This window comes from Pleurodeles waltl, chromosome 6, assembly GCF_031143425.1.
Source record: "Pleurodeles waltl isolate 20211129_DDA chromosome 6, aPleWal1.hap1.20221129, whole genome shotgun sequence".
In the NCBI taxonomy this organism is placed as follows: domain Eukaryota; kingdom Metazoa; phylum Chordata; class Amphibia; order Caudata; family Salamandridae; genus Pleurodeles; species Pleurodeles waltl.
The window spans coordinates 1,277,503,929-1,277,531,888 of record NC_090445.1 but is presented as its reverse complement, the minus strand read 5'-3'; the positions used below and the strand labels follow the sequence as shown (position 1 = coordinate 1,277,531,888).

Genomic DNA, 27,960 nt, shown 5'->3' with positions numbered 1-27,960 from the left:
GCCATCACCACCTGGAAGCTGTCCACACAATACCTGCCTATAACTAGGATATTTAGTTCCATCATTCTCCAGAAGATTATCTGGCATCAAAGGGAGAGGCTAAATTTCAAGCCATGTGTGATGACACAAACATTTTAGGTAGACAAGTTACTAGAGAAAAACAAGAACAGACAGAATCCAATATTAAGAAGAAATAAATATGAAGACAAATTAACTCTTAATGGAGATGTCCAGAGGTAAACCCTCAAAGGAGTCAAGAAGCTCCTCATTTAGTCCCTTAGTGCAAGCAAATCCTTGGCATTAGTGCTATGCCCTCCTCTGTTCTCACCTAAGATATATGGACTAAAGCACCCTCTACTATGCGTCAACAGAATGCTGCAATTGGTGAAGCTTTTTAGAAGTATATAGAGGAACGAAGCACAGTTAATGAGGTCATTCAAGTCGGAGGTAACTTGCTATATTCTTTCTTAGTCTGGCTTGACAGAACAGCTGTCTTCAATATCTACTGTTACCAATTCTGAATAATGTACCTAGAGTGTGTTTTTGCTTTATCCAGAGAATTATTTTTTCTTTTACCTTCTGCTAGTCTCTATTTGTAACAACATTACAACTCCTATGGAAAGCCTTGCCCTTAAATGCAAGGGGGGGTATTTTACATAGCAAGTCAACTCTGAATCATCACATCCTAAATTCTTTATATCTTAGATACACTGTATACAGAAAGTAGCCATTTTTAGGTTGTGCCTACACAGGGCATGTTCTGTGCTTTGAGACTTCTTATTTACAATTCAGTGGGCTTACAACCTGCCCACAGCATACCATTAGACGTTTTCGTCGCTACTCATTTGAATTATTTTGATTGCTTACCTCCCGTAGTCTTCCCTTCCTTTCCTGCGTTAGCTCCTCCCTGGAGCATGGACCAAGTACATGTGTTCATCCTCGTCTTTGTTCTTCCTCGTGTTTTGTGAAGCACTTTTTTTTTTTATATATATTTTCTAAGCACTTCAGTGTTATTCCTGGATGTGCAATGTGCTTTCCTACATTTAACACAGGCATACAGCTTTTTATTTATGTTGCTTTACACCTTACCTGCCATCTCTATTTATGCTTTAGTTACTTACACCCACAACTGTACTACTCTACCCTACTTCACACAATGCCACTCTAACATACTCCATGGTACTCACTTTTAGCCATGCTTATAACACAGCTAAAACACATTACCAAAGCCAACAGCTATCACACAGAAGAGACCTATTGTTTTTGCCAATGCTTGTCTAGTTTTTTTCTACTGCTGCATGCTTTTTTGATCTTTTAGTAAAAGTTCAAACCAAAAGCCAGGCCGGTTTGTTTTGCCAGGGCTTGTTACATTCAGGGAGGACTATTTTATCTTTATGCTCTGTGATACATGATCAAACACAAGCCTCCTCTCTACGATCTTTAAAGTCACTGGTCCCTTGTTCATTATTAAAGAGTTTGTATGGTCACTGGTGTGAAGACAAAAACAAGTCAATATGCTGCAGATACATATATTAAGCAGTTTAAAGCACATCACTTTCAAAGTGGTATGTTGGTTAGAATATGTAATGAAGTTCAGTAGTGCAGCATACAAACATAGTGGCATAAAGGCGTATTTATTCGCTAATGAAACAAAATTTCGAGGCAATTCATTTCCAGAAAATAGGGTTCTAAACTAGCTTTCTTTTTATTTGCACATGCAACAGTTGTAATTTTACTCAATAAACTTACTTTTACATTGTCTGCTGAATGAACCTCGACAACATGCATCTAATGTCAAACTCAACTATAACAGTATCAAACGTAAGACTTAGAGACCAGACAGCCATCTATCCCCGGGAGTCTCTTACCAGCAGGCAGGTGACCACCTACAACATTTGTGGCACTGTTTGTCACCAGAAGAATGAGGAGCGTAAAATGTAGACCTGGCTAATAGATCTCCAATTCGCACAACGTAAAAATACAAAACCTATAGGCATCAGGCACAATACAGACACAAGGGGTGATCTGTAGGGTTCAAGCTTGACTGTTCAATCTCTAAAATAAGAATAAATAAACTACAACACCCATCATAAGCCCATGCATCAAGTTAGAACACACAAGAGTGTCCCATGACCAACTGCACTAATAACAAGCAAGAGATCACTCACCATCAACAAACAGATGAGCCCACGGTCTGTAGTTTGGATGATATAATATCAAAAGTTATATTTATACGAGCAAAACATTATCCAGCAATTAGAATGATTTTATTGCTATTCTTATGTGGAAATGGTAGATTTGTCATGGAAATAAAATGGCTCAAGTGAAGCACCTACCCCACAGTGGCTGTGCACCTGGCTGGCACAAGTGACTGCACTGCTGGCCTTGCACCCCGTGATTTGATTGGTATCTGCAAAGTCAACAATATTTGGGAAATGAACCTATCAAATTTTGTGTGGACCACGTAATTAAAGTTTTCCTCCAGAAGTCAGAATTTTATACATTTCTACAAAACAGACACTTTAGGATCATACCTCCCCAGCCCAGGCAACATCCCTGACTTTAACCTGTCTGAAACAAAACCAACCATTGAAAGTTTCAAAAACAAAAGGACTGCTACAAGTGTGTGTGAAACTCAAATTATCAATGCACTAGGCCTCTCTACTGAAAAAATGGGAGGCATTTGAAAGATGGTGGAAAAAGAGTAGACAGAGGCCAAAATGGTAGCCTGAGAAATAACAATCTCTTCAAGGTTCCGCTTCATCTAGATCAGCTAATTACACAGGTTGTACCATGTTCCTAAACTGTGAGGTGTGATCATGGGAAGAATCTCTCTAAAGTGTCTAAGATGTTTCCACATTATACGCAACTTTTTTCACACAATTTGCACATGCCGAGTGGCACAATTATATTCGTAAGAGACTGGGTACACTATCAGCGGTCACGTGTATCCATATAATGGTAGACCACAAGGAAGTCTTATTGAGACTGGTAGGAGACCACAAGCTCACCAGAGACACAAGGGTATTAATCAACCTGGGCTTTCTACTTGGTGGGAGAAATAAGGTCAAGTACAGGAGGTCAACAACTGCCCACTGGATAGAGGCATGGCTGCAGGATATGGACAAATATTCTGTGGTTGAGGCTCCGTATCATGGGGTTACCGAGGAAAATACAGTAAGATCTAAGGCCCATGGGGCAGAACGCTTTAAAATAGAAGCTCTATAGTGTGGACACAAATATTTCAGGTTTCAATAAGTATTGGCTTACAAAAGGCCTCTCTAATCAGACACAGACCTGCTATACCACTGACAATCACCTACAAACTACTATAAGAAAAGGTGTGTTAAAAATTCTAACAATATAATTATGTCTGATGCTGATGTCGCAATAAAACCTTTAGGAACTGTTAAATGTCTTCAAATATAAATAAAAATGTATCACAAAAACAAATCTGACTGAGTTCCATAGGTACACGTTAGTAATGGAGGTAATGAAGCTTAGATTTAGTTGTTGTCGAACCTTCCCCAAGGAGATGGATGCATTTTGAAAAGAACAGAGTCTCTAGCAACTTTAAGGTACGGAATGGATCTTAAATAAGTCTACCTGAGACAACATTAAATATAGATTTTCTCTTCAAGAAAGCTGAAGATAAAAAAAAAAAAAAAGAAAGGGAAAACCTTTTTAAAATGAGAACGGCATGCGGAAACTTTGGAGAAGCTTGAAAATGAGTAGGCAGAGCTCCATTATTTGACTGTATTCAGGGAAGATTATGGGGATCGGAAAAGCTAGAGATAAAAGGCAGAAATCAATTACTGTGGACAAATAGAGAGTGAAGAGAAGAAAAGGAAAAAGAGCAAGAGAACAAACCCAAATAAAACACATAAGAATTGGTAGCACCAATCAAATGGACTCTAAAAGTAATTTATTGTAGGAGGCTGGCCTGGCTTATAGTGGGTAACTTGTGGTACTTACACCCTGTGCCAGGTCCAGTAATCCCTTATTAGTAGAATAGAGGTGTTTCTAGCAGCTTAGGCTGATAGAAGGTAGCTATGGCAAAGCAGCTTAGGCTGAACTACGAGTCATGCAAAGCTCCTACTATACCACTTATATCATATAACACAATACTCAGAGGGCCAGATATACCAAGGGGTTTTACCGATTCTGTGTCTATGGAAAAATGCTTTAGTACATATGGCCCCGAGTTACTAAAAATAAAGGTACTTTATTTTAGTGACAATATGCCAAAAGTATCTCAGAGAATACCCTCACTTAGAAGGTAAGTAATATACACAGGTTATAGGTACACAAACCCAAAACAGGTAAGTAACAGTAAGAAAAGTAGTGCAAGCAATGTAGAATCACAATAGGATGCAATAGGTGAACATAGGTCTAGGGGCAACACAAACCATATACTCCAAAAGTGGAATGCGAATCCTGAATGGACCCCAGACCTATGGGAGCTTGTAGAGGGTCGCTGGGACTGTAAGAAAACAGTCAGGGTGTCCAAGATACCCCACCCCAAGACCCTAGAAAGTAGGAGTAAAGTTACACTACTACCCCAGAAAGACACAATAGCCGTGATAGGGGGATTCTGCAAGAACCACAAGCACCAGCAAAACAGTGAAGACGGATTCCTGGACCTGAGGACCTGAAAAGGAAGGGGACCAAATCCAAGAATCGCGATAGTGTCCAGGGGGGGCAGGAGCCCAGTAAACCCCGGATGAAGGTGCAAAAGGGCTGCGTCCGGGTGGAAGAAGCCGAAGATTTTGCAACAACGAAAAGGGCTAGGAACTTCTCCTTTGGATGGAAGCTGTCCCACAACTTGCTGGATGTTGCAGAAGTGTTTCCACGCAGAAATACCGCAAACAAGCCTTGCTAGCTGCAAGGGTCGCGGTAGAGGTTTTTGGGTGCTGCTGGGGACCAGGAAGGACCAGGATGTCGCCCCTTGGAGGAGGAGACAGGGGTGCTCAGCAACTCAGAGAGCCCCCGCAGAAGTACCGGAGCAGGCACTTAGAAGATCTGTGAACTCAGAGTCACAAAAGGAGGGTCCCACGACAGTCCAACTCAGCGGGTTGCTGGGGCCCCAGGCTAGGCTGTGCACAAAGGAATCCTTGGAGAAGTGCACAGAAGCCAGAGCAGCTGCAAATCATGGAGTACACAGGTTTGCTGGACTGTGGCAGACACTTGGACCCAGCTCCTGTGTTCCAGGGACCACGCTCGTCAGGATGAGAGGGGACCCAGAGGACCGGTGATGCAGTCTTTTGGTGCCTGCGTTAGCAGGGGGAAGATTCCGTCGACCCACGGGAGATTACTTCTTGGCTTCCAGGCAGGGTGAAGGCAGACAGCCCTCAGAGCATGCACCACCAGGAAACAGTTGAGAAAGCCAACAGAAAGCCAACAGGATGAGGCGCTACAATGTTGCTGGTAGGCTTCTTGCTACTTTGTTGCAGTTTTGCAGGCGTCCTGGAGCAGTCAGCGGTCGGTCCTTGGCAGAAGTCGAAGAGGGAAGTGCAGAGGAACTCTGGTGAGCTCTTGCATTCGTTATCTGAGGAGTAGCCCAGAGGAGAGACCCTAGATAGCCAGAAAAGGAGGTTTGGCTACCAAGAAAGGAGGAGGTTTGGCTACCAAGAGAGGTAAGAACCTATCAGGAGGGGTCTCTGACGTCACCAGCTGGCACTGGCCACTCAGAGCAGTCCACTGTGCCCCAACACCTCTGAATCCAAGATGGCAGGGGTCTGGGACACACTGGAGGAGCTCTGGGCACCTGGGAGGTGCAGGTCACGGGAGTGGTCACTCCCCTTTCCTTTGTCCAGTTTTGTGCCAGAGCAGGGCTGGGGGATCCCTGAACCGGTGTAGACTGGCTTATGCAGAGATGGGCACCATCTGTGCCCATCAAAGCATTTCCAGAGGCTGGGGGAGGCTACTCCTCCCCAGCCCTTCACACCCATTTCCAAAGGGAAAGGGTGTAACACCCTCTCTCAGAGGATGTCCTTTGTTCTGCCTTCCTTGGACTGGGCTGCCCAGGCCCCAGGAGGGCAGAATCCTGTCTGAGGGGTTGGCAGCAGCAGCTGCAGTGGAAACCCCGGAAAGGCAGTTTGGCAGTACCCGGGTTCTGTGCAAGAGACCCGGGGGATAATGGAATTGCCCCCCCCCCACAAAACCAGAATGGTATTACGGTGACAATTCCATGATCTTAGACATGTTACATGGCCATGTTTGGAGTTACCGTTGTGACGCTACACATAGGTAGTGACCTATGTGCAGTGCACGCGTGTAATGGTGTCCCCGCACTCACAAAGTTTGGGGAATTTGCCCTGAACGATGTGGGGGCACCTTGGCTAGTGCCAGGGTGCCCACACACTAAGTAACTTGGCACCTAACCTTCACCAAGTGAGGGTTAGACATATAGGTGACTTATAAGTTACTTATGTGCAGTGAAAAATGGCTGTGAAATAACGTGGACATTATTTCACTCAGGCTGCAGTGGCAGGCCTGTGTAAGAATTGTCTGAGCTCCCTTTGGGTGGCAAAAGAAATGCAGCAGCCCATAGGGATCTCCTGGAACCCCAATACCCTGGGTATCTATGTACCATATACAAGGGAATTATATGGGTGTACCAGTGTGTCAATGAGAATTGGTAAAATTAGTCACTAGCCTGCAGTGACAATTTTAGAAAGCAGAGAGAGCATAAACACTGAGGTTTTGGTTAGCAGAGCCTCAGTGATACAGTTAGGCACCACACAGGGAACACATACAGGGCATACATTATGAGCACTGGGGTCCTGCTTAGCAGGATCCCAGTGACACAAGGGCAAAAACAAACATACATACAGTGAAAATGGGGGTAACATGCCAGGCAAGATGGTACTTTCCTACAATTATGAAGCCTCAGGTGGGCACATGTTTTAAAGAAGTGATTCCAATTCCATACCATATGGTATCTGCATTGTTTGGTGCTGTGTCCTTTAGTGTTGCTTTCTGACTACCAGCTTCTTTTTTTTTTTTTTTTAAACCATAACCTTCATTCTCAGCTTTGTCCAATCATCCGTCTGTTCTCAGTGTGCTACTGTTTGATGCATTACTCATCTCTTGATTTATTTCCACTCATTCCATAGTTTACCTAGAGGTGACTTTTCGTACATAAATGATAGGAAAGGCTGTGTATAAATTAATGCCATTTATTTGCTGGAACTAATTTGCATTTACTCTTTCAACAGGAGTCTAGAAACTGCCTTTTACCAGCAGCCAACTACGCAGGAATCAATCCATGGTAAAGATATCCAATTCAGCGTCCTTCATCTCCAGAAGCATCATACAGGGAGTGCAGAATTATTAGGCAAATGAGTATTTTGACCACATCATCCTCTTTATGCATGTTGTCTTACTCCAAGCTGTATAGGCTCGAAAGCCTACTACCAATTAAGCATATTAGGTGATGTGCATCTCTGTAATGAGAAGGGGTGTGGTCTAATGACATCAACACCCTATATCAGGTGTGCATAATTATTAGGCAACTTCCTTTCCTTTGGCAAAATGGGTCAAAAGAAGGACTTGACAGGCTCAGAAAAGTCAAAAATAGTGAGATATCTTGCAGAGGGATGCAGCACTCTTAAAATTGCAAAGCTTCTGAAGCGTGATCATCGAACAATCAAGCGTTTCATTCAAAATAGTCAACAGGGTCGCAAGAAGCGTGTGGAAAAACCAAGGCGCAAAATAACTGCCCATGAACTGAGAAAAGTCAAGCGTGCAGCTGCCACGATGCCACTTGCCACCAGTTTGGCCATATTTCAGAGCTGCAACATCACTGGAGTGCCCAAAAGCACAAGGTGTGCAATACTCAGAGACATGGCCAAGGTAAGAAAGGCTGAAAGACGACCACCACTGAACAAGACACACAAGCTGAAACGTCAAGACTGGGCCAATAAATATCTCAAGACTGATTTTTCTAAGGTTTTATGGACTGATGAAATGAGAGTGAGTCTTGATGGGCCAGATGGATGGGCCCGTGGCTGGATTGGTAAAGGGCAGAGAGCTCCAGTCCGACTCAGACGCCAGCAAGGTGGAGGTGGAGTACTGGTTTGGGCTGGTATCATCAAAGATGAGCTTGTGGGGCCTTTTCGGGTTGAGGATGGAGTCAAGCTCAACTCCCAGTCCTACTGCCAGTTCCTGGAAGACACCTTCTTCAAGCAGTGGTACAGGAAGAAGTCTGCATCCTTCAAGAAAAACATGATTTTCATGCAGGACAATGCTCCATCACACGCGTCCAAGTACTCCACAGCGTGGCTGGCAAGAAAGGGTATAAAAGAAGGAAATCTAATGACATGGCCTCCTTGTTCACCTGATCTGAACACCATTGAGAACCTGTGGTCCATCATCAAATGTGAGATTTAGAAGGAGGGAAAACAGTACACCTCTCTGAACAGTGTCTGGGAGGCTGTGGTTGCTGCTGCACGCAATGTTGATGGTGAACAGATCAAAACACTGACAGAATCCATGGATGGCAGGCTTTTGAGTGTCCTTGCAAAGAAAGGTGGCTATATTGCTCACTGATTTGTTTTTGTTTTGTTTTTGAATGTCAGAAATGTATATTTGTGAATGTTGAGATGTTATATTGGTTTCACTGGTAATAATAAATAATTGAAATGGGTATATATTTTTTTTTTGTTAAGTTGCCTAATAATTATGCACAGTAATAGTCACCTGCACACACAGATATCCCCCTAACATAGCTAAAACTAAAAACAAACTAAAAACTACTTCCAAAAATATTCAGCTTTGATATTAATGAGTTTTTTGGGTTCATTGAGAACATGGTTGTTGTTCAATAATAAAATTAATCCTCAAAAATACAACTTGCCTAATAATTCTGCACTCCCTGTACTGAACCAACCCAACCTCTACAGTCCTTCAAACAAATATCCCAGGATGAATTTATGGATTTGGTCAAAGCAAGCAGACCTTCTGGTTGCCCTTCTGACCCTTGCCCACCACAAATCTTCAAGAACATTCTATCTACTTCTGCTGCCACACCTGTAAGAAGAATCATCAACAACTCTTTAGCTTCAGGAACTTTTCCTGTAGACCTGAAAAAGGCATACATACGACCTTTATTAAAGAAAACAAACCTAGACCCGCAAGACCCCAACAACTACAGCCCAATCACAAATGGACCTTTCCTGGGCAAATTGATAGAAAGAGCAGCATTCGCCCAGATGTAACAATTCATTGAAGACAATTGTATACTTTCAGACTTCCAAACTGGATTCCGCCCAGGAAGAAGCACTGAATCGGCACTCATAGCAATCTGGGATGATCTTAAAAACACAGTCGACCGAAATGGAGTTGCTGCACTACTTCTCTTGGACCTCTCACCTGCCTTTGATATGGTTGACCATGACACCCTAATTCAAAGACTCTACGAAGCCGGCATACAAGGGATTGCTTTCAACTGGATTACTTCCTATCTCCAAAAAAGATCGAATATCATCCACTCGTCCCACTTCTCGTCCGAACCGTACCTCACAAAAGCAGGGGTCCCCCAAGGGTCAATCATCTCACCTTTGCTTTTCAACATCTACATGATATCTATACCAGAACTGATCAATGATTTCAATATCACATGCTACAACTATGCAGATGACACACAAATACTACTTAAATTAGAATGCCCCAAAAACATTGAAAACTCACAAATCTTCAGTTGCCTCAGAGCCGTTAATCAGTGGATGACCTGGAGCCATCTCAAACTAAATACCTCCAAAACAGAAATACTCATATGTGCTGACTGGAAAAGTTATGACCCTCTGTGCGTCTGGCCTGACGATCTCGGACCACCTGCTCAATTATCCAAGGAAGTTAAAAACCTAGGAATCACCATGGGTTCCAAGTTAACTATGGATGCCCAAGTGGACAAATTAGCACAAACAAGCTTCATCACCTTGAAGACTTTACGACGCATCTTCCCTCACCTCGGATTACCACAAAAGGTGCAAGCTACTATCTCGCTTGTACTATCCAAACTGGATTATGCCAATGGCCTCTACCATGGATCATCTCTATCTGTTATGAAAAAACTACAACGTATCCAGAATTCCGCAGCCAGGCTACTATTACATGTAAAGCCGCAAGCCCCCATCTCCCCTGCCTTGAGAGCACTAGACTGGTTACCTGTTGCAAGAAGATGCATTTTCAAGCTGCTTTGTATCACCCACAAAGCTATACATGGAACAGGACCGCTTTTTATCAGAAACAAAATAACCAAATACATCCAACAAAGAAACCTCCGCTCAAGATTGGCACCCCGCCTTAGAACACCACCATACAAGAAAAAGACTATAGGTGGTACATCCTTCTCCGTTCAAGCAGCCAAACTATCGAATTCATTACCCCCAACTAGAAGAGCCACAGATAACTTTCTTGTCTTCAGAAAACTACTCAAGAGTTGGCTCTTTCCTTCATAACCACCATATTCAAACAACTATGAACTGCATATGCTGATAAATATTTTTTTCTGATTATGTGTATATTTCTAGTTATGTATAGTTTCTTTAGAAAATATCTATCGCTACTATGTCATAACAATAAAATACACACACACTCTTTAAACCTGTTTGACTAAGTATATTTTACCCATGGTTCTAATTATGTATTGTATGTGCATAGGTGTGTGTATTCATGTATATATATATATATATATATATATATATATATATATATATATATATATATATATATACACACATATGTATATGTCTATGTTGTTTCTGTGCTTGGCATGTTCGTGGGTCATTGCATGGCTCCTGGGTGGGTTGTTATACTAGATATCTGTGAATTCCTGCTCTCATTTTATCACACTTATCTACCCATCATCATATGTAATGTCTCTATCAAACTATCCTCCATTCTCACTCTGACTCATCCCAAATCCTTTCTACTACTTTCATCTCCTAAATAACTCTGCCTAACCTCTTCCCTCCGCTTCCAAATCTAACTCACCAAACCTCACTCTACTACCGTGACCTCCCACACAACCCTACTAAATTCTCACACATTTATCTCACCCTGCTACTATGCTCTCCCTAGCCCTTCCACACACTCTTCCCTCCTCCATCCCCCTTTACTCATCCCAAGCCTTTGGGTCGAGTAAATTAAGGAAATACTCCCAATTAACACTTCTGGATTTCTTTCCTCTTCCACCCCTCCATTACTCCAGTCAATCTAACTAACAAATTCTCATATCCGCAGCTCAAATTAACTCATAATAATACTAAAACTGTACTTATTATTTCCCGATACTAATCCATCACTAATTCTTGTTGGGTTCCAGAGTAGCGTGCTACTCACCGAAAAGCACTTCAACGCCTAGTCAGGGGTAGTAAGCGCGATATAAATACGATTACAATACAATACAATACAGTCTCTGGAATTTCAAGGTGTAGCTACCATTATGAGATGCAGGTTTGGGTTCCTCTGTCTCCTTACAGTGATCTACTAAGGCTCGCAAATACCAATTAAATTTGTTGAATGTTGAAAATCACAAGTGCTGGCAAAGCAAATCGGTCTCATCTTTGCCATGGATTTTTAGCAATGATGTGCAGTATGGTTAAAGAGTAAACATAAAAGGCACTATGATGCGCCCACCCACCTCATTTTGTAGGACAACACACGTGTATGATTGTGTACACAAATATAATGCAGGTGTTTTTTTTCATTTAAGTACCAATCCGAGTTGAATCGATAAACTAAAGCAGTGTAAAAATGTTCTTTTTCCTTTTAAGCGGGCTGGGGCGAACCAAAACAAAAGGGCACAAGCAACACAGGGTCAAGATAGGAACCTACAGCACAGGGTAGAGAAGCACTCAAGCTATAGAGGTAAAATGAGGGGCTGGGTGGGGTAGCACATAGGTGAGAATGCAGTGTAGGAGGGAGTGCATGATGGCAAGCATAACAAGGAGGGGGCAAAGTACACAGGCAAGAGACAGCAACCATGAGTGAGGTGGAGGCTGTTATAGCACTACACAAAGGAGAGAGCTAGTAAACACGCATGCTCATGGAGTGTTTAAACAAAGAGGAAATAGTAGTGCATCAAAAGTGGTAAGTGGAAGGACACGCCAATGCTCTTCAGTGACGAGACAAACACAAGAGAAAAGAAAGCTTAGACAAGTTGATAAACGAGCAAGTAAATAAGTAAATGAGACACAATAAGGTAAAACAATGGTAAGCAATTGATGAGCTCTAAGCCTATTGTACGCTGACAAAAGGTCTTTCTACCAACAGACAGCGCTGTCTGGTAGGCAAGAGAGAAAAACATTACAGTTTTACTAGGGTTACACTGGACTAAATAATAAGCTATTCGAAGTATGACTAATCAAATAGTTACGCATATCGTCATGAAGTTGTTGTAAGAGTGGATATAAAGATTTCTGAACTAATGACATAGTCGTAAGTAATGCATATAAGAGAAAGAAGCAGGCCTAATACAGAACCGTTGGAAACACCAAGGAGAGATGTCTGCCCATGAGAAAAAATAAGACTTAAAACAGATTTGAGGAAAACAATAATAAAACTAAACCAGAGATACAATGACAAATGTTTTCTTAGCAAGATAGGGTCACCAAGAGTATCAAATGGTATGCAGAGTAAAATCAGAAGATAGGTAAGTTCAGCATCATGGGAAGATTTAAAAGGATTGCTTACAGCAGAAGGAATAGCAGTCTCATTTGGTCAATCACTCCCATGAGTTAAACGTTGCTTAGTCCTAGGATAGAGAGAGGGGCTTTGTGCTCTCAACTTGCCTGTAAGTACAAAAGAGCACAACTGTACAATGGAAAATTCAAAATTCCAACCGAAGTAGGGCTTATAAGGATAAGTATTTAATCAAATCAGAAGTTGGGTTCAGATAAGAATCAGGAGTATCAAGTGGAAAGGGAAAAGGTAGACAGTACCAGAAGCAACATTAGTTTGCTTTTAAGAAATTGTATACTTGCTAAGGGATGAACCAGAGGACAAGGAGTTTTACATCAGAGAGAAAAGGAAGGAAAAACTGCAAAGGGGATGACCAATCAAATTTAGTAAAGTTTATTCTGGTTCTGACCAGATCAAAGTCATTTTAAATTACTTAAAATAACAAGCAATTACAATGCAATCGGTCTCGCATTTACGAGAGTTAGTTTCTGGTGTTGTAAATACATAATTGGACTTTTTTGCCACAAATTGTTCAACCCTGCCTTATAATTTTGTCCTTTCCTGCCATATAATTCCACTGTGTTAGCAGCTATGCAAGACAATGCGTGACAAAAGGGAACATTTAATGTGGAACAGTGAAACAAGAACTGTCGAGGATATGGTATCATAACACTATACAGTGATGAAGAAAATGAATGTGCTTAACTGTAGGTAAACAAGCTTTGCGTTGTTATTTTGTAAGCTGTGTGTGAACAGGATGCACTGTCCTCTCCATAACTGTGACATGAGTTAACTACAAAACAATGTGTAGTAACTGGTAGTTATGAAAAGCACTCTAATACTGCCCATTCTGCGGTGTAAATGTGTCCTTATAGGTTTACGTTACAGCCAGTCTCAGTTTCCTACAGTTACTTTGTTTGTCATAGCGTTCAGTTTTTAACCGGTTGAGGATAAAAATGTTTGCTGAAGAGATGGGGATTTGAAGAGTGATTGAAAGCTGATGAGTGAGGGGTTCTGGCGGGGTCCAACATTCTGGAACTGGGGGTTGGGGGTGGTGAGGAGGTGGAAACCAAGCTGAAGTGTGGGGGTGGGAGTGGGGGCATAGGAGGGGCCCTGTTCCAAAAGTGAGGGTAAGGCCTTGGGGCAGGATTGTAAAGGGAAAGGGAGACACTGTACAAAATAAAGCTGCCATGATGCTAGTGAATAAGGTAGCTGAGTAGGCTGGGCTCATGCTCTCGAGAGATGTGTGCACCCTGCACATTACAGCTTTGGATCCAGAGTGCGAGTGCCATGGCATGTGCCCATTCCCATGCTACACAATGGCACCATTGTTGTAGGAGGTGGTGACCTTGGAAGAATAAAAGTCCGAGATGCCCACTGTCACTCAGCGTTCAAACCCTGTTATCAGCAAGGTACACATGGGCCTTGGAGGCTGAACACAGCAAGCTAGATGGGTCACCTAACACACTCCTGGGTTTGTCTGTTCTCTGGAGCTACTCTCTGGGCAAACAAAAGATGTGATCACACCAGTGTGTGGTTCAACTTTAACATCTCACGCTATAATGCAACCGTCTGCCAGGCAGACACAATCTGGGCAATGCCGCACTATGGGAGGTACAATCTGAGCATTGCTGCAGTACAGGGAGGCATATTCTGGGCACTGCAGCACTATAAGGAGGCACAATCTGGGCAATGTAGTCAATATAATCATGCAAAAGCAAAGCAATCCAATATAGTCATGCAAAGTGCTCCAATACTGCCCAGTGCGCAGTTTTTAGCCGTTTGAGGATGAAACGTTTGCTGAAGAGAGGGGGCTTTGAGAAGTGATTGAAAGCTCATGAGTGAAGGGTTCTAGCGGGGTCCAATATTCCAGAAGACGGCGGCGGGCTGTGAGGAGGTGGAAAACAAGCCGAAGGGGGCGGGGGAGGAATAGAAGGGGCCAGATTACAAAAGTGAGGGCACAGCCTAGGCAGGAATGTACAGGGAAAGGGAGACACTGTACAAAATGAAGCAGCCATAAAGCAAGTGAATAAGGTAGCGGAGTGTGCTGGACTTGCACTCTCGAGAGCTGTGTGAATCCTGATCCAGAGCCTGAGTGCCGTGGCACATGCCCTTAGCCATGCTATACAATGGCACCATTCTGGTAGGAGGTGACGACCATGGAAGGATAAAAGGCTGAGATGCCCACTCTCTCTCAGCATTTAAACCATGTTATTAGCAAGGTACACATGATCCTTGAAGGCTGAATGCAGCAAGCTAGATGGGTCACCTTCTGGGTTAGTTTGTTCTCTGGAGCTACTTTCTGGGCAAACAAGCAAACAAAATATGTATTCACACCAGTGTGTGGTTAAACTTTCACATCTCAGACTATAGTGCATCTGCCAGGCAGACACAATCTGGGCATTGCCACACTGCAGGGAGGCACAATCTGAGCAATAAAATCATGCAAAGGACACCAATATAGTAATGCAAAGCGCTTTACTCCTTCCCACTATGCTGTGTAAAACTTGAAAGCTCCATGGCTGTAAATGGAAACCAAAAACAAACAATAAGAAGTACCTGGTAGTCCGGTAAACAGGTCCAATACTTCTGTTCGAGTATCCGCTGTACAAAAAAACTTGAAAGCGCCATGGACTGCTTTGGGGAAATAAAATAAACACTATAGAATGTGAAGTAACTGGTAGTCATGCAAAGCGCTCCAATACTGCTGATCGAGTTTGTGCTCTGTAAGACTTAAGAGCCATGGAGCGCCAAGGGGAGAGACATAAAAGAAGCTTGACTTAAAAATAAAAGAAACCATGCATAAAACATGGCCGATGTGTAGGTTAACAGTAGTTGGTCAGTGCCCTCAAGGAGGTCTAAGGAAATGGTAATGGCATGATATATGTGTGCCTCTAAATGACATCAAGGGACTTTTGAAAGACATGAAAGTGATAGGAGTGGTTCAAGCACAACAGAATAGTTGACAACAGGTCAGAAGCGCTTGCATGCTCGACCTAAAATTCATTAACAAAAAAGGATTCCATTTCAAGTTCTAACGCATACTTGTAAATTAAAATGTAACACAACAAAATAATGTGACATTTGTTTGAACAGTGATGCAAATAATACAGGAACACATCTGATGACCCACAAATTCTGCAAATGTTATTTTCTGCATTTATTTTGTTTAAAGACTAACCAACGGTTATATTTTTTGCTGAATTATAATTCACTGATTTGCTGAATCATATCACATCCGGAACAACGAGGTGGCCTAATTGTTTAAAGCTCAGAGGGACATCTGGAAGAGTGTCTGGATTTTGCACCTATGCTCTCTTCACGGTGCTCCATGAAAGCAATCGGGTGTAAAAGGAGAGGATTGCCACCACTGGCACCAAAAAAAAACACACACATTGTATTATGTTTATTCACTGAAGGTAGTAGTCTGGTACATAAACAGGCTAACCTACAGTTCTCGATTAATAAGCCGCAATTTCACAGCAACATTCACTCAGAGGTAGAAGTCTATTTAGTTATTAAAATAATTCAGTTAGAGCATTGCTGACTTTTCTGCAGAGTAGGCTGTCGCCTGTTAAGTTATAAAATACTGCGGGGCTTCAATCTAAAGCAAGTAAATGACCCCTGCTGAACCGAACCAATAATGTCATAACTGTTCTAAATCCATTCACCTGTTGTGATCTGCCTCAAATCACTGGACGGGACACAAAGCTCTGTTCTTCTGAAGAGGTAAGTTCTTTCAAAACTATATCATAAATGCAACATGGCTGCTATAAACTGTAGATTGTTAAATATTTGTGTTCATCTTCTAGAAGGCATAGTACCTTCGGAGTAGGGATACAAATCATTTTGGCTCTCAGGCCAGACCTCATAAAATCTACTTGCCCACTTGCTAAGGCGAGTCATATTTTATTAGGTCGAACACAACGTTTAAATACCTAAGTCAACTGTACAAACATTTCAAAAAATATTTTAGTAGTTGAGAAAGCCCATTTTTTGTTGCTACTTTTGCGATGAAAAACCTAATTTAATCGGATGAAAACAAATCAGAACAATTTACTTGGTGATGTGCAAAGGATAGCTATGTTTTCTGAAACCCAATTCTCACAGATTATTGTTAATACACTATATTGTTTTATCAGTAAATCTGCAAGCTAGTGGGAAGGTTTTTGGTCATTTCCTGGCAATGTATTGTCAGTAAATGACAGTTTGCTCCTACATCATGCTTTAGTAGTATATTAAAAGGTAAGTGTTTTAACATAAACCAAGAAACAATCCTGCCCTGATGGCAATGCTATTAGTAAACTAAGAGGCAAGTCATGGATCACGTGTCCCCTATATGTGGGCTAGACTCTTACTATACATTGAGTAAATGTTTAGTCTATTTTATCAAACAAAATCGTTTTTTTGTACAGCATAAATGCTGAGCTCACATATTTGAAGGTACACTCGAGAGAATGAAGAAAAAGGTGAATCTAAACTAAAATATTAGTCTAGACTCATACAATTTGAGACCTGTTTATGGGTCAAGTACATTACAGTTAGGTTGAGTAGATTATTCAAGTTACCCAACCTGAATATCTGTAACATTTTAATGATTTTTCGAGGCCTGATGGTGTAACCCCTTCACATTTCAATATTTTCCAAACTGTTTAGGGGAAAATCTGGAGAGTTGTTTTCATTAATAAAAATAAAAGACCGAATTTGGTTAAAAAAGCATGTGTATAAGATCATATTCTCTCCCAAGAACCCTCAGCCTATGCACACTTCAAGTGTTTAGTCAGGAACAATATTAACGAAAGACAATAGGCAGGAAATCATTCTCTATTCAGGAAATGTGCCCCTAGCTCACACAGTTGAAACCGCTAACTTCATAAAAAAAAATTAAAATTAACAGGACTCTATGAACAGGGTTCATTCATTCAACTTCCTTGGAGATACAGAATTACGCTTACACAGTTTGATTCTTTATTTCAGCCTCCAGCCTCTCAATTTATAAAATATTCACATAATACAAATACAATTAAAAATGCATAACAGCCCCTCATACAGCATGTTTTGCCAATTAAATCTAAAAAAGCATACACTCAATGTACGACTATCTACTGCTAAACTATCAAAGTGCAAGTACTTCCCAACCACAGGAAAAAAATGCCATTATTTAACTTTTTTAAGAATAATATCTATAAAATGGGTCCATTAAAATTACAAAAACAAGACGAGAATCCCTCTCTTTCAATCGCTACATATTTCCACTGTCACTATGTGCTACTTATGTACATTAAATTCAGTGATGTAGCTTTGGTCCAGCAATAATCAAAGCACAGATTAGCACAGTTATGTATAAAATGTAATAGTTTTCCCCCACTAGACCAGCATGTAACTAGGCACCAATGTAGTGCCATACAGGTTGGACTCATAATACTAGGAAATAATTTATTAGTGTCCTATTGCCGACTACAGGCAATCTGATCTACTCATCATCCCTTGAATAAATTTTTTAACGGCTGCTAGCATCTCTTCCATTAGAGGCCAAACTGACCTTAGGAACAAGGCTATGGAATTGAAAATAAAATGTTAATCTGTCCTATGGCAGAACTGTAATACAGACCTAACAGATCTAATCTTATAAATTCTAAGGAAGGGCAGGAGTCATCTTTTACGTCTTTGCAGAGGAATAGGTGCAGTATGTTACCCTTCCCTCTGATCATACAATTGCAAACTTCCCTCACCTTGGCAAGCCATGTACATTTGATGAAAAAAAACCTTATAGGCAGAATTCACAATCTGAACTTTATGTACAGCGTGCATTTCCATTCAGGGTAGATTAACTCTAAATATAACTTACTGCCCAGGCACTGTCTACCTTTGAAATAATCTCCTAATATGTTGCCAGGCTTTAATTAGGAGAGTCTAATCTATCTAGTTCATAACAGTGTTCCTTTACAAGCACTGCAGTATCCCGTCCTACTATACAAGGATTAGTCCATAGGTACCCCAACTGCAACTCACTCAATGTACTTTTCAAACTGGTTTGCTAACTCCTCCAGCTCGAGCTATCCGAACTGTCAAAGTCTTCCAGAGATTTTAGATTAATTATTAAAATTTGGATTCCTCTCTAACCTGATTCACCACAACACTAGTTTTAAGGCTGCTTCCTCAGTACCTGGTGTAAATGCAAGCTCTGCCTAAAGGGCTAAAAAAGGGGATACCCGTACCAGGCCCTAATCTTAACAAAAGCCTTTAAACTGTATTTCTGCTACTTGCAAAAAACGTAAACTCATGTACCCACAAAAGGCCCTATAAAGTGCTGCTGCTACTGATTTCTGTTTAGACATTTGAAGATTGGTGTTGATACTTCGTGCACCTACGTTGCATCTGAATTTTAAAACCACCTCAGAAGACCTTCTCAAAATTGTGCAAGCCTTCAGGATCTGGTTCCCCCAACTTAACTGATCTGTAAACCATATCCCCAAATAATTATATTGTTCAATACACTCAACAAGCTCACCATTTATCTTTCCTTAATTTTAATAGATGGTTTTAGCACTATGTTCTTCGTCTTATTGCAACCGATGATTAAGGCCTTCCTATAGCAGTAGTCTGCAAATGTTTTTGCTGTATATGCAAAGTATTTTTTGTTAGGGCCAGTAGGATGGCCTCTTCCACGAACAGCAGAATTGGGACCTTACATCTGGTAATATTGGGGGCATCAATAGGTTCTTTTAAATGTCGAGCTACAACATTTTAAAAAATCGTTTTTTGTTTTGTTTTTTTAAGTAAGGAAGCCAACACATAGCCCTTTCGTACACCTTTTTTCCACCTCCAAGGCCATACCTGACTCCAGCTGTATTATTTCTTGCACAACAGGGGTCTCTACCCCCTAGATCTGCTAGTGAACTCCTTACATATTTCAATCCACAAGGTTGAATGCTGATTTCAGATCAAAAAAAAGTTACGTTTAGACAATGACTGTTTTGATTGCATGCTTACGGCAGATAATGTATAAGCGGACTGAGTTCCAACCTTGGAGCTAAAACCAGCTTGAGCCTTAGTAAAGATGTCCTCCTTTTCCACACAACCTTGTATAGTCGATTTTAAATAGCTTTACCAAGGATTTTCCCAGCCCTATTCAAGAGAAATAAAGACTGCTCTGCTCGCCCTAGCTAAGTGCCAAGAATGGAGGAGGAAGGCTGAATACTTTTGTAGGGACCCTGGCCCACAACTGCAATTTTCCTGGTAGAGGTTAAGGGGCACTAGATTGGGACCATTTGCTTTATGTTTTCTAAAAACTGATCAATGCCTTTTTAACCACCACTGAAACAGTCAATAAGATATGTGCTTCACTACTATTCTTACTAGGCAATCAATAGTCGCATACATCACTATCTTTCCTATACAGCTCTCCTGTTTATTTACTGCCCACCCCATACATAAGTGACCACTTCCAAGAACCTTCTGGTGTTTTTTTGAATATCCACTCTCCCTCAGTTCTGCCCGTAGTGAGTTCTGTCCTGCCTGTTTTTGTTTTTAACAAGGATTTATACTCTTGCCTCCTAATTGTAAAGAGCAGATCACACTGTATATTGCGATGGTGCTGTATTAAGGCTTGCAAAACATTTTGTTTCATGGTATAGCATTCTGTACCGTACAAACTATAATATTTTCTATTAGTAGGTTTAGATTTTGGGGGTTGATTGGCTTTGACAACAGCAGCTCAGATTCTTTAGTCAAGAAACCATATACAGCCGCTGTTTGATTATGCTAACAACCACAGGCTTGTTTAAGGAGTTATCTGAAGACGTTTTAAAAGTTAAGTGTGGAAACTATTCAATCATTTTTGTTTTGACAACTTCAGTTTAATTGTTTTCTTTTCCACAAGCGTTGTGATTTGTGGCATCAGAGAGGATATGCTTGCAAAGGAAATTCCAAGGAGTTTGAGATCGATGGTCTTCAAACAGCTGATTCAGGATTCATAAAGTCCAACTTTAGTTTGCAATGGGAGTACATTGGTAGAGGGTACACCAACATAGCTGGAATTCTTTGCCTATCATCTGTACCAAGCATTAGTCTCACTTTAAGACACATCGAAAGTGTTTTTGAAGACGACTGGATACAGGTCAAGAAACAAATCAATGACAAAGCAGAGCAAGAGTAATATCCCTTGCAACAAGAATTGGCAAAGCCAACAGGTTTGACACTCTAATTCGACTGTTGCTAAGGCAAAAAAAAAAAAATATGACTGACACAATTCAAAATAATTAACAAGCTCTTGCAATGCAATAGATCTCGCATTTTCTTGAGTTGGAGCTATTTGCATTGTAAGTTCATAACTGGACTTTTCTTGCCATTTAAATTGGTCAACCCTGACTCATAATGTTGTCTTTTCCTGCCATTTAATTCCAGAGGCCCAGCACTTCCACTTACCTTCTTCCTCTAACTTAAAACATACAATTATCATATAGCCCTTCATCAGAAATAAACTGTTGGCATTAGAGTGTAATGCTCAAAACACTAACAAAAATATCATTTGGAACGGATTGGAAGGTGAAAGGAAAGAGGTAGTCAGGAGTAAAGATGGAGCGGACAAAAGGCGTAGTAACGGTGTCATGGGCCCTAAAGTAGGAAAGGAAAATTGTTGACTGGAATTTTGGAAGGAAGATACAGCAGTAATTAGAGTTGAGGGAGGTCCATAGGTCTCAGGGCCCCGGTGCCACTGCACCTGTTGCTCCATTGATAACCAGGCCTCAGGAGAGAAAGTAGATGGGGCAGAAAAAGAGAAGCGAAAGGAATACAACAGACAAAAAGGAAGAAAAAGAAGGGGTAGCAAAGAAATAAAAAAAAAAGAATGAGAAAATTAAAACACAACTAACAAGAAAGAGCAAATGTGTGAGACAAAAGAAAAAAGGTAAGGTTGTTAGCGAATGAAAGAAAGTGGAAAACATAATGAAGCTAGTGTGTAAAGAAAGAGCAAAATGATCATGTGATAAACAAGCAGCGAAAGAACCACTTTGGGTCCCGACAAGTAACTCGTTACTTCCACAAACAGATGGGAAAAAGAGGGATTTATAGTAAAACGTGAATTGACGGATAAAGGTAAGAAAAACACCAGAGAGAGGAAGGAAGAAAGATGTTAAAAAAAAAAAAAAAAGTGAAAGGATATATAGAGAGTCAAAGGTAAGAGCAAAAAAGAAAGGATGAAGGAAAGAGAAAAATAGTGGAAGAATGAACGCCTGATGAAGAAAAAAAGAAAGGAACGAAACAAGGAAAGAAATAACCGAGTTTTTGTGAGTTTGAAAGGGGAGGTAGCAAGAAGAAGAGGGAAACAAACAATTAAAAGAAGGAGCAAATGTGGATTTTAAGAGCTGGAAAGAAAAAACTGGGGAGAAAGAGAACACAGAGTAAAGGAGAGAACGGAGTGAGATAGGTGAAACAGACCCTCCCAAATAAAGATGGCAGTTAAGAAGAGATTTAATTGGCTCCCCCACTTACTCAAACAGAAGTTAGAGTGTGGAACATCAGGTGGCACTGCAGAACAGCAGGAGGTGCATTAGCAGAGTTGCATGTGAACCCCAGTACAACAATATTGGAGCACTTCAGATCAGGTTTGAGGGTATAGATAGAGCTGTGTCCTTGCCCAGTGCTGGAATTACACAAAGGCAGTGGGTGAGGAATGAGAAACTGACAGGTGTGTAATTCCTGGTATTGGAATAATGGGGTGGTGAAGGTTAGGGTTAAGGCGCACTGACAGTTGTATGTGGGCTGCAGTACTGAAATAGTAACTGGCACACAAGGTTAGAAGTGAGGGGTGTTAATGGAGCGATGTGTGGAAGGAGTATTGGCATGCCAAGGTTGCTGAGTGTTAGCCTGGAGGTGCCCTGGTGAAGCTACAAATGGGGCCCAGCATGGGAGTGGCATTGCCTCTGACCCACAGAAGCGAGGATTCTTGAAGGGTGTGTGTGTGTGAGCCTTAGTACTAAGAAGAAATGGGCACATAATGTTAGAACTGATGGATGCTGGCGGAGCTGTGGTGGTTCCCATCAACAGTGGTGTTTGATGTTAGACTTGAGGTTCACTGGCTGAGCTGTGTTTTGCTCTTTTGGCCCAAGTATTGACTTGGGAGTATATTAGAACCGAGCTGCTGTAACAGAACTGTATGTGAGTGGGGTCCCAATATAGAAAAGGACCTTGCTGAAGTAGAACTGAGGTGCACTGATTGAGCTGCAACCGAGGTCCCAGTACTGGAACAACAGAGTGTACTGACTGTAAGAAATGAGGTCCTCTGGCAGACAGCGTGTGTGGAGTTCAGGCACGGCTGAGGGGCTTGAAGTGTGTGAACTGAGGTGCACTGATGGAGCTGCACACAAGGTCCCAGGACTGGAGCTGCAGTGTGTACTGACTGTAAGAACTGAGATGCTCTGGCAGATAGCTTGTGTGTTGTTCCTGGCACTGGCACGGCTGAGGGCTTGGAGTGTGAGAAATGAGATGCGCTGATGAAGCGGCACCCAAGGTTCCAGTACTGGAGCAGCAAAGTGTACTGACTGCAAGAACTGAGGTGCTCTGGCAGACAGCGTGTGTGGGGTTGCTGGTACTGGCACGGCTGAGGGCTTGGAGTGTATGAACTGAGGTGCACTGATGGAGCTGATAGTGGGATCCCAGTATGGATCAGAAGTGGGCACCGTATCTAAGGATTGCGGAGCCCTAGTAGAGCTGGGCACCTAGGCTATAAGCAACAGGCAGGCACACTAGGTAAAGAAAATCCTAGCCAAGGAAGGGTGTGGGCCAGGTTGCTGAGAGAGGGTGGAGAGAGCACCCACAAAGACCAAATGTGACCAAAGTAACATTCTCATTTATAGCCTCGTTTACAGCTAAGCTCAGAGCAATAAATAATGCTCTGCAAATGAAAAGGGAAGCTTCCCTGGACAGACGCAGGAAACAAAGTAAAAAAAAGTCCCCGCCAGGCCAGATAAACAGGACAAAGCGTAGTTATACAGTAGTTGGTCCCTGCTCCCACACAGAAGGAGGAACAAAGAGGCATGACTGACCACTAGCACACAAGGAATTTTAAATGACACTGAAACTAACAAATGAAATAGCTGGAAGCCCACAGAAGAAGTATACAAGAGGTTGTACGCTTACACACGACCTAAAAAGATTTTTACAAAAAAAAATCCCTAACAAGTATGTACAGAATACAATATGCTCACAATGAATGGCACATGCTGGTGACATACACATCAAAACTAACTGGGTTCACCAGGTTACTTGAGCAGAGAAATGCACCTTACCCGTACTGTTGTCAGCACAAACTTCTGTGAACATAATAGGCATAATTTGCTATTTGTCAAACAAGAAGTGTAATTCTTCTGAGGTATGTGTTGCAATTACCTTGGGCATTAAGGTCTAACTGTGGCTTTGTCTAGAGCACATCTGCAAGACACCCTTCTCTGTCAAAGGGTCTTATAGTTTTTGCCCAGTACAATTATTTTCTACATCTCTCCTTAAAGAAAGGTCATCAAGAAGTAGGACTAGAGGTCCTTCATGCAGAAAAACTCTTGTCCATGTGAAACTGTGGACTAAGAACAAACTGTGATTTGGCCACATTCCTTTTAGTTCAACAAAGAACAAGTTGATCCTTTCCTTGACTTTCCAATGGTCTCTGTCAAGCTCTGGTAAACTTTAATTGTAAGACGATGCACAGAAAATCTACGATCCAATACCAGACAGAAGCAGCACGAGAACAACCAGCATCTCTCTCCTAGAGCATCATATGGTTGGTTTGCTCTTCTTGAATGCTATCACTGGTGGACACACAACATTGCCCAAATAAAACCCAGCCAAAGTGGTCCCAGGCAGACTGGGAGGGTCTGCCTGCTCTCTCCAACCGGGTTGGACAGAGCTTCGTGTGCATATATGTTTGGCCGGCCTGAGACAGCCGGGCAAACATGCATGCGCAATGAAGGGGTGCTGAGCACTCCCCCTCTGTTCTCGTCAAAGCCAGTGGCCCCGCCCCTTCTACAATAAAACAATAATAAACACAGTTTATTATTTCTTTATTGAACAACTGTGGCAGCTGCTGGCAGGGTGAATGGGGGGGGGGGGGGGGGGGGAAGGGGGCACGATTCCACCCTAACGGAGGAGCCGCCCCTGAAGGATAGGTCAAAGTATGTCTCCTTATAATGAGGTGGCCAGTAAGGCTCAGAGACAAGACAGATTAGCATCATGTGTCAGACTTTTAGCTTTCATCATACCAGTCAAACTCTTGGATGCCTGCATATGAAGAAAAGCAGTATAAAGCAAGTGCTTACAATAGATAGTTGCTGGACTTAAATATGTATAATGCAGTGTTTTAGGTGTGCTTCTACCCAAATAAACAATAAATAAATAACTGGGTATTGGTTGAGTTTCTCTTTGTGGATGCTTACGGAGATGGGATGGTATGAATTATATCTTTGATATAAGCAACCAAAAATATCTTGTAATGGTAGTGCCAGGCAAGGGTTCTGGAACATAAAGACAGTGAACCTAAGCCATTGTACTTTCAAAATATACACACCCAAACAATGAGCACTATCTCCATTTCAAACGATGCAACTTTTCTCAAGGGGTGGGGTGCATGAATAACTGAAGCAATTTAACTCACTGGAAATGAAAAAAATCATTTCAAGTTTCAAGGTAAAAACTGAAATTGATTCCCTTTTAACAGGAGGGTTTTCTTTTAGTAGGCCTACATGTTCTTCACCCACAGACATTAACAATTAAACAGAGAAAAATGTACAAGTCGAAACAGATAACCCAATGAAGGTTGTGCATTTGAAACATAGCGGAGGTACAAAGCGGTAATGGTGGGATTATAGAAGGCCAATTCCATTTCTGCACTCTGCACGAGCAACACTTGTCCTCAGAGCCAAACATCACATGGAAACCAGGCACATCAAATACCTCTGAGATTATCCCTGTCCTTTAAAGAGGCTTAAATAACTTTCCAATCACTGCAATCCATTCACTGTCTTAAGCACGGACTGACAACAAATGACACGTGACCTACTGCAGCTCCCTCTAGCATACAGTTGTAATAAGTTTGTAAATTGTCACTTAAAATGCACAAAAACGCTTTTTACAAGTAGCCACGGTTAAGACATGCTCATCAACTTTCTTAAGAATATGAAACTCGTTAAATTTCCCTAACAAAAGGCACACTATTAAGACGTATAATCATTTTAAAAGTAAAAATAACAAACATGCTCATTAGAAAAATCAAAGTTATTTTTTTCCGACAATGAGAGCGGACTGCCCAAACTGCAAAGTCTACCTCGACAAGGGCAAGAGTAAGCGTGCAGCAAATGCTAATAAAAGCGCAAGTTTGAACATCCTTAGCTCGTTATGGGCTTTTAAACACAGGGCGGAGTAGGCAGCCAAGCCCAGGCTGAGATCACGGCTTTCGGCATGACACATCCTTGGGCCTTTCAGAGGACTTGCCGCTGCAATCTCATCCTCCCAAGGATGCCCAGCCCTCTCCACCGCGACTGTGGAGTATGTCATCGGAGGATGTATTAACAACACAATGTACTGAAAATGATACGCATCTTGAGGGCAATCACCGTAACATGTAATGGACCACACAATGATGGATTAATCAGGCGTATATCCAAAGGCCCTTATGTGCACCAACGGATGTGCCCACAAGCCACTGTGAAGGTGAAGCTACCTCAAGGGAGGTGAGGCATAAATTGCCCTGTGAAGGGTCAGATAAAGATAAAAGATGGGATCATATGATGGACATGTACTGAGGGAGCTGAAGAAGGACGCGAGAGATCGGAGACTATCCAGTGGTGGGGTTGGCAACGTTTTAAGCGATAGAGGGCAAACGTTATAGAATATTAAACACTCTTGGTCATGAGGACGGCTATGGTGGTGTGGATGGATGTGTCGGAATACTGTAGACCAATACATGAAGGTACAAGAACAAGACAGCGCTGGGAAACCATGCTAACAGTATTAACAATTAACTCGCTGTTAACATTACAGAAATCAGACGCTGCACAGTGAGCATAGGGCGAGCTGACACGAAGGATAATGATCTTCTACACTGTGGCACGTCCAACTTCCTGTATGTCCTCCCTCAGATACCCCGTGTACTGGGTCCCAAACCCAGGGCGGAGCAGTGCTGACGCCTCACCTCTGTACTCTGGAATGATCAAGCGGTGACTGCTGGTCCACTTGCCTCCATTCTCTTCTCCCGGAGCCAGCTCGTGGGATACCGGCTCCTGGGGGTGCAGACAGGGCAGCCCGCAGCGCCTCCGCCTCTGTGACATCAGCTGAGGAGCCTGCACGGCTCCACAGCATCCCCCGCCGCCCCGCCCACTGTCCCAGCCGGCCGCGCGCACGCAGTCGAAAGACCTCCGTGCAAGCGCGTTTCGTCCCTTCACGCCGTGCGTACCATTCATTGCGTCACACCTGGACGTTCCTACTGCTGAGACCGAGTGCTTTTCATGTGAACAGGCTCCATCAGCAAAGGAACAGAGTAGATGAAGGTATAACCTGCACTATCTGAAGGTCCAGCTGCCAAGAGTTTGTGTTAGAAAGCGGCTACCTCAATTCATTTACCCCCAATCGCTCACATTTTTCCCGATTAGCCCTAATTTATGCACACTTAAAATGGGTATAAGAAATGTTATACCTGTGCATTTTAACTTTCAAAGTATTTTAGACTGTACATACGTATTTGAATCAGATTTCAATGTAACGTTTCAAATCCTAGCGATTAATTTCTCTTTTGCAGACCAACTTGGATTTTTGTGCAAGACAAGTGCATTTACAAGATGGCCGCTAACTGTTCATTAGTCTGCCGTGATTCCCCATTTTTGAGTAAACGTTTGCTGATTCACGAATAGAGCTGATGAATCAGAATCTAGTTAGTCATATGTCAGTGCCCGGTCTCCCAAATACGTTCTAACCATGCTCTATGTTTATTTAGCTGTGGCCCCGTTTTATCGTAAAACGTCTGCAGTTATTCATTTGCCATTGTTTTTCCACACGTTTTGATATTTTTTAAATTCATTTGGTCCGCCACTGTTTATGTTACATTTGTTAGAGGGAGATCTGTTAATAAAATAAGACAGATCAATTTGATACAATAATATAGGTTTAATCGATTTTCAGCTGGGAACAACAGGCAGTCTCAACATAGAGGCCATGACTGAAGTTCAAAGTTCTGGTTCAAACACCAGTAGCACTTATACTGTAAATACAGCAAAAAACTGTGGTCAAAAG

At 42.0% G+C, this 27,960-nt stretch overlaps 1 protein-coding gene across 9 annotated transcripts in view; it reads right to left on the bottom strand.

The window, feature by feature from the left end:
- CCSER2 (coiled-coil serine rich protein 2) overlaps positions 1-27,088 on the bottom strand; it is a 492,874-nt gene extending 465,786 nt beyond the window's left edge. For 4 of the 9 annotated variants that reach the window (XM_069240577.1, XM_069240578.1, XM_069240580.1 and 1 more), the window contains exon 1: positions 26,867-26,999. The gene's annotated coding sequence lies outside the window, so the exon portion shown is untranslated. Of the gene's footprint in view, positions 1-26,866 lie in introns of all 9 variants that reach the window. The other 5 variants (XM_069240582.1, XM_069240583.1, XM_069240584.1 and 2 more) reach the window with 5 other exon arrangements.
- Positions 27,089-27,960: the final 872 nt, after the last annotated feature.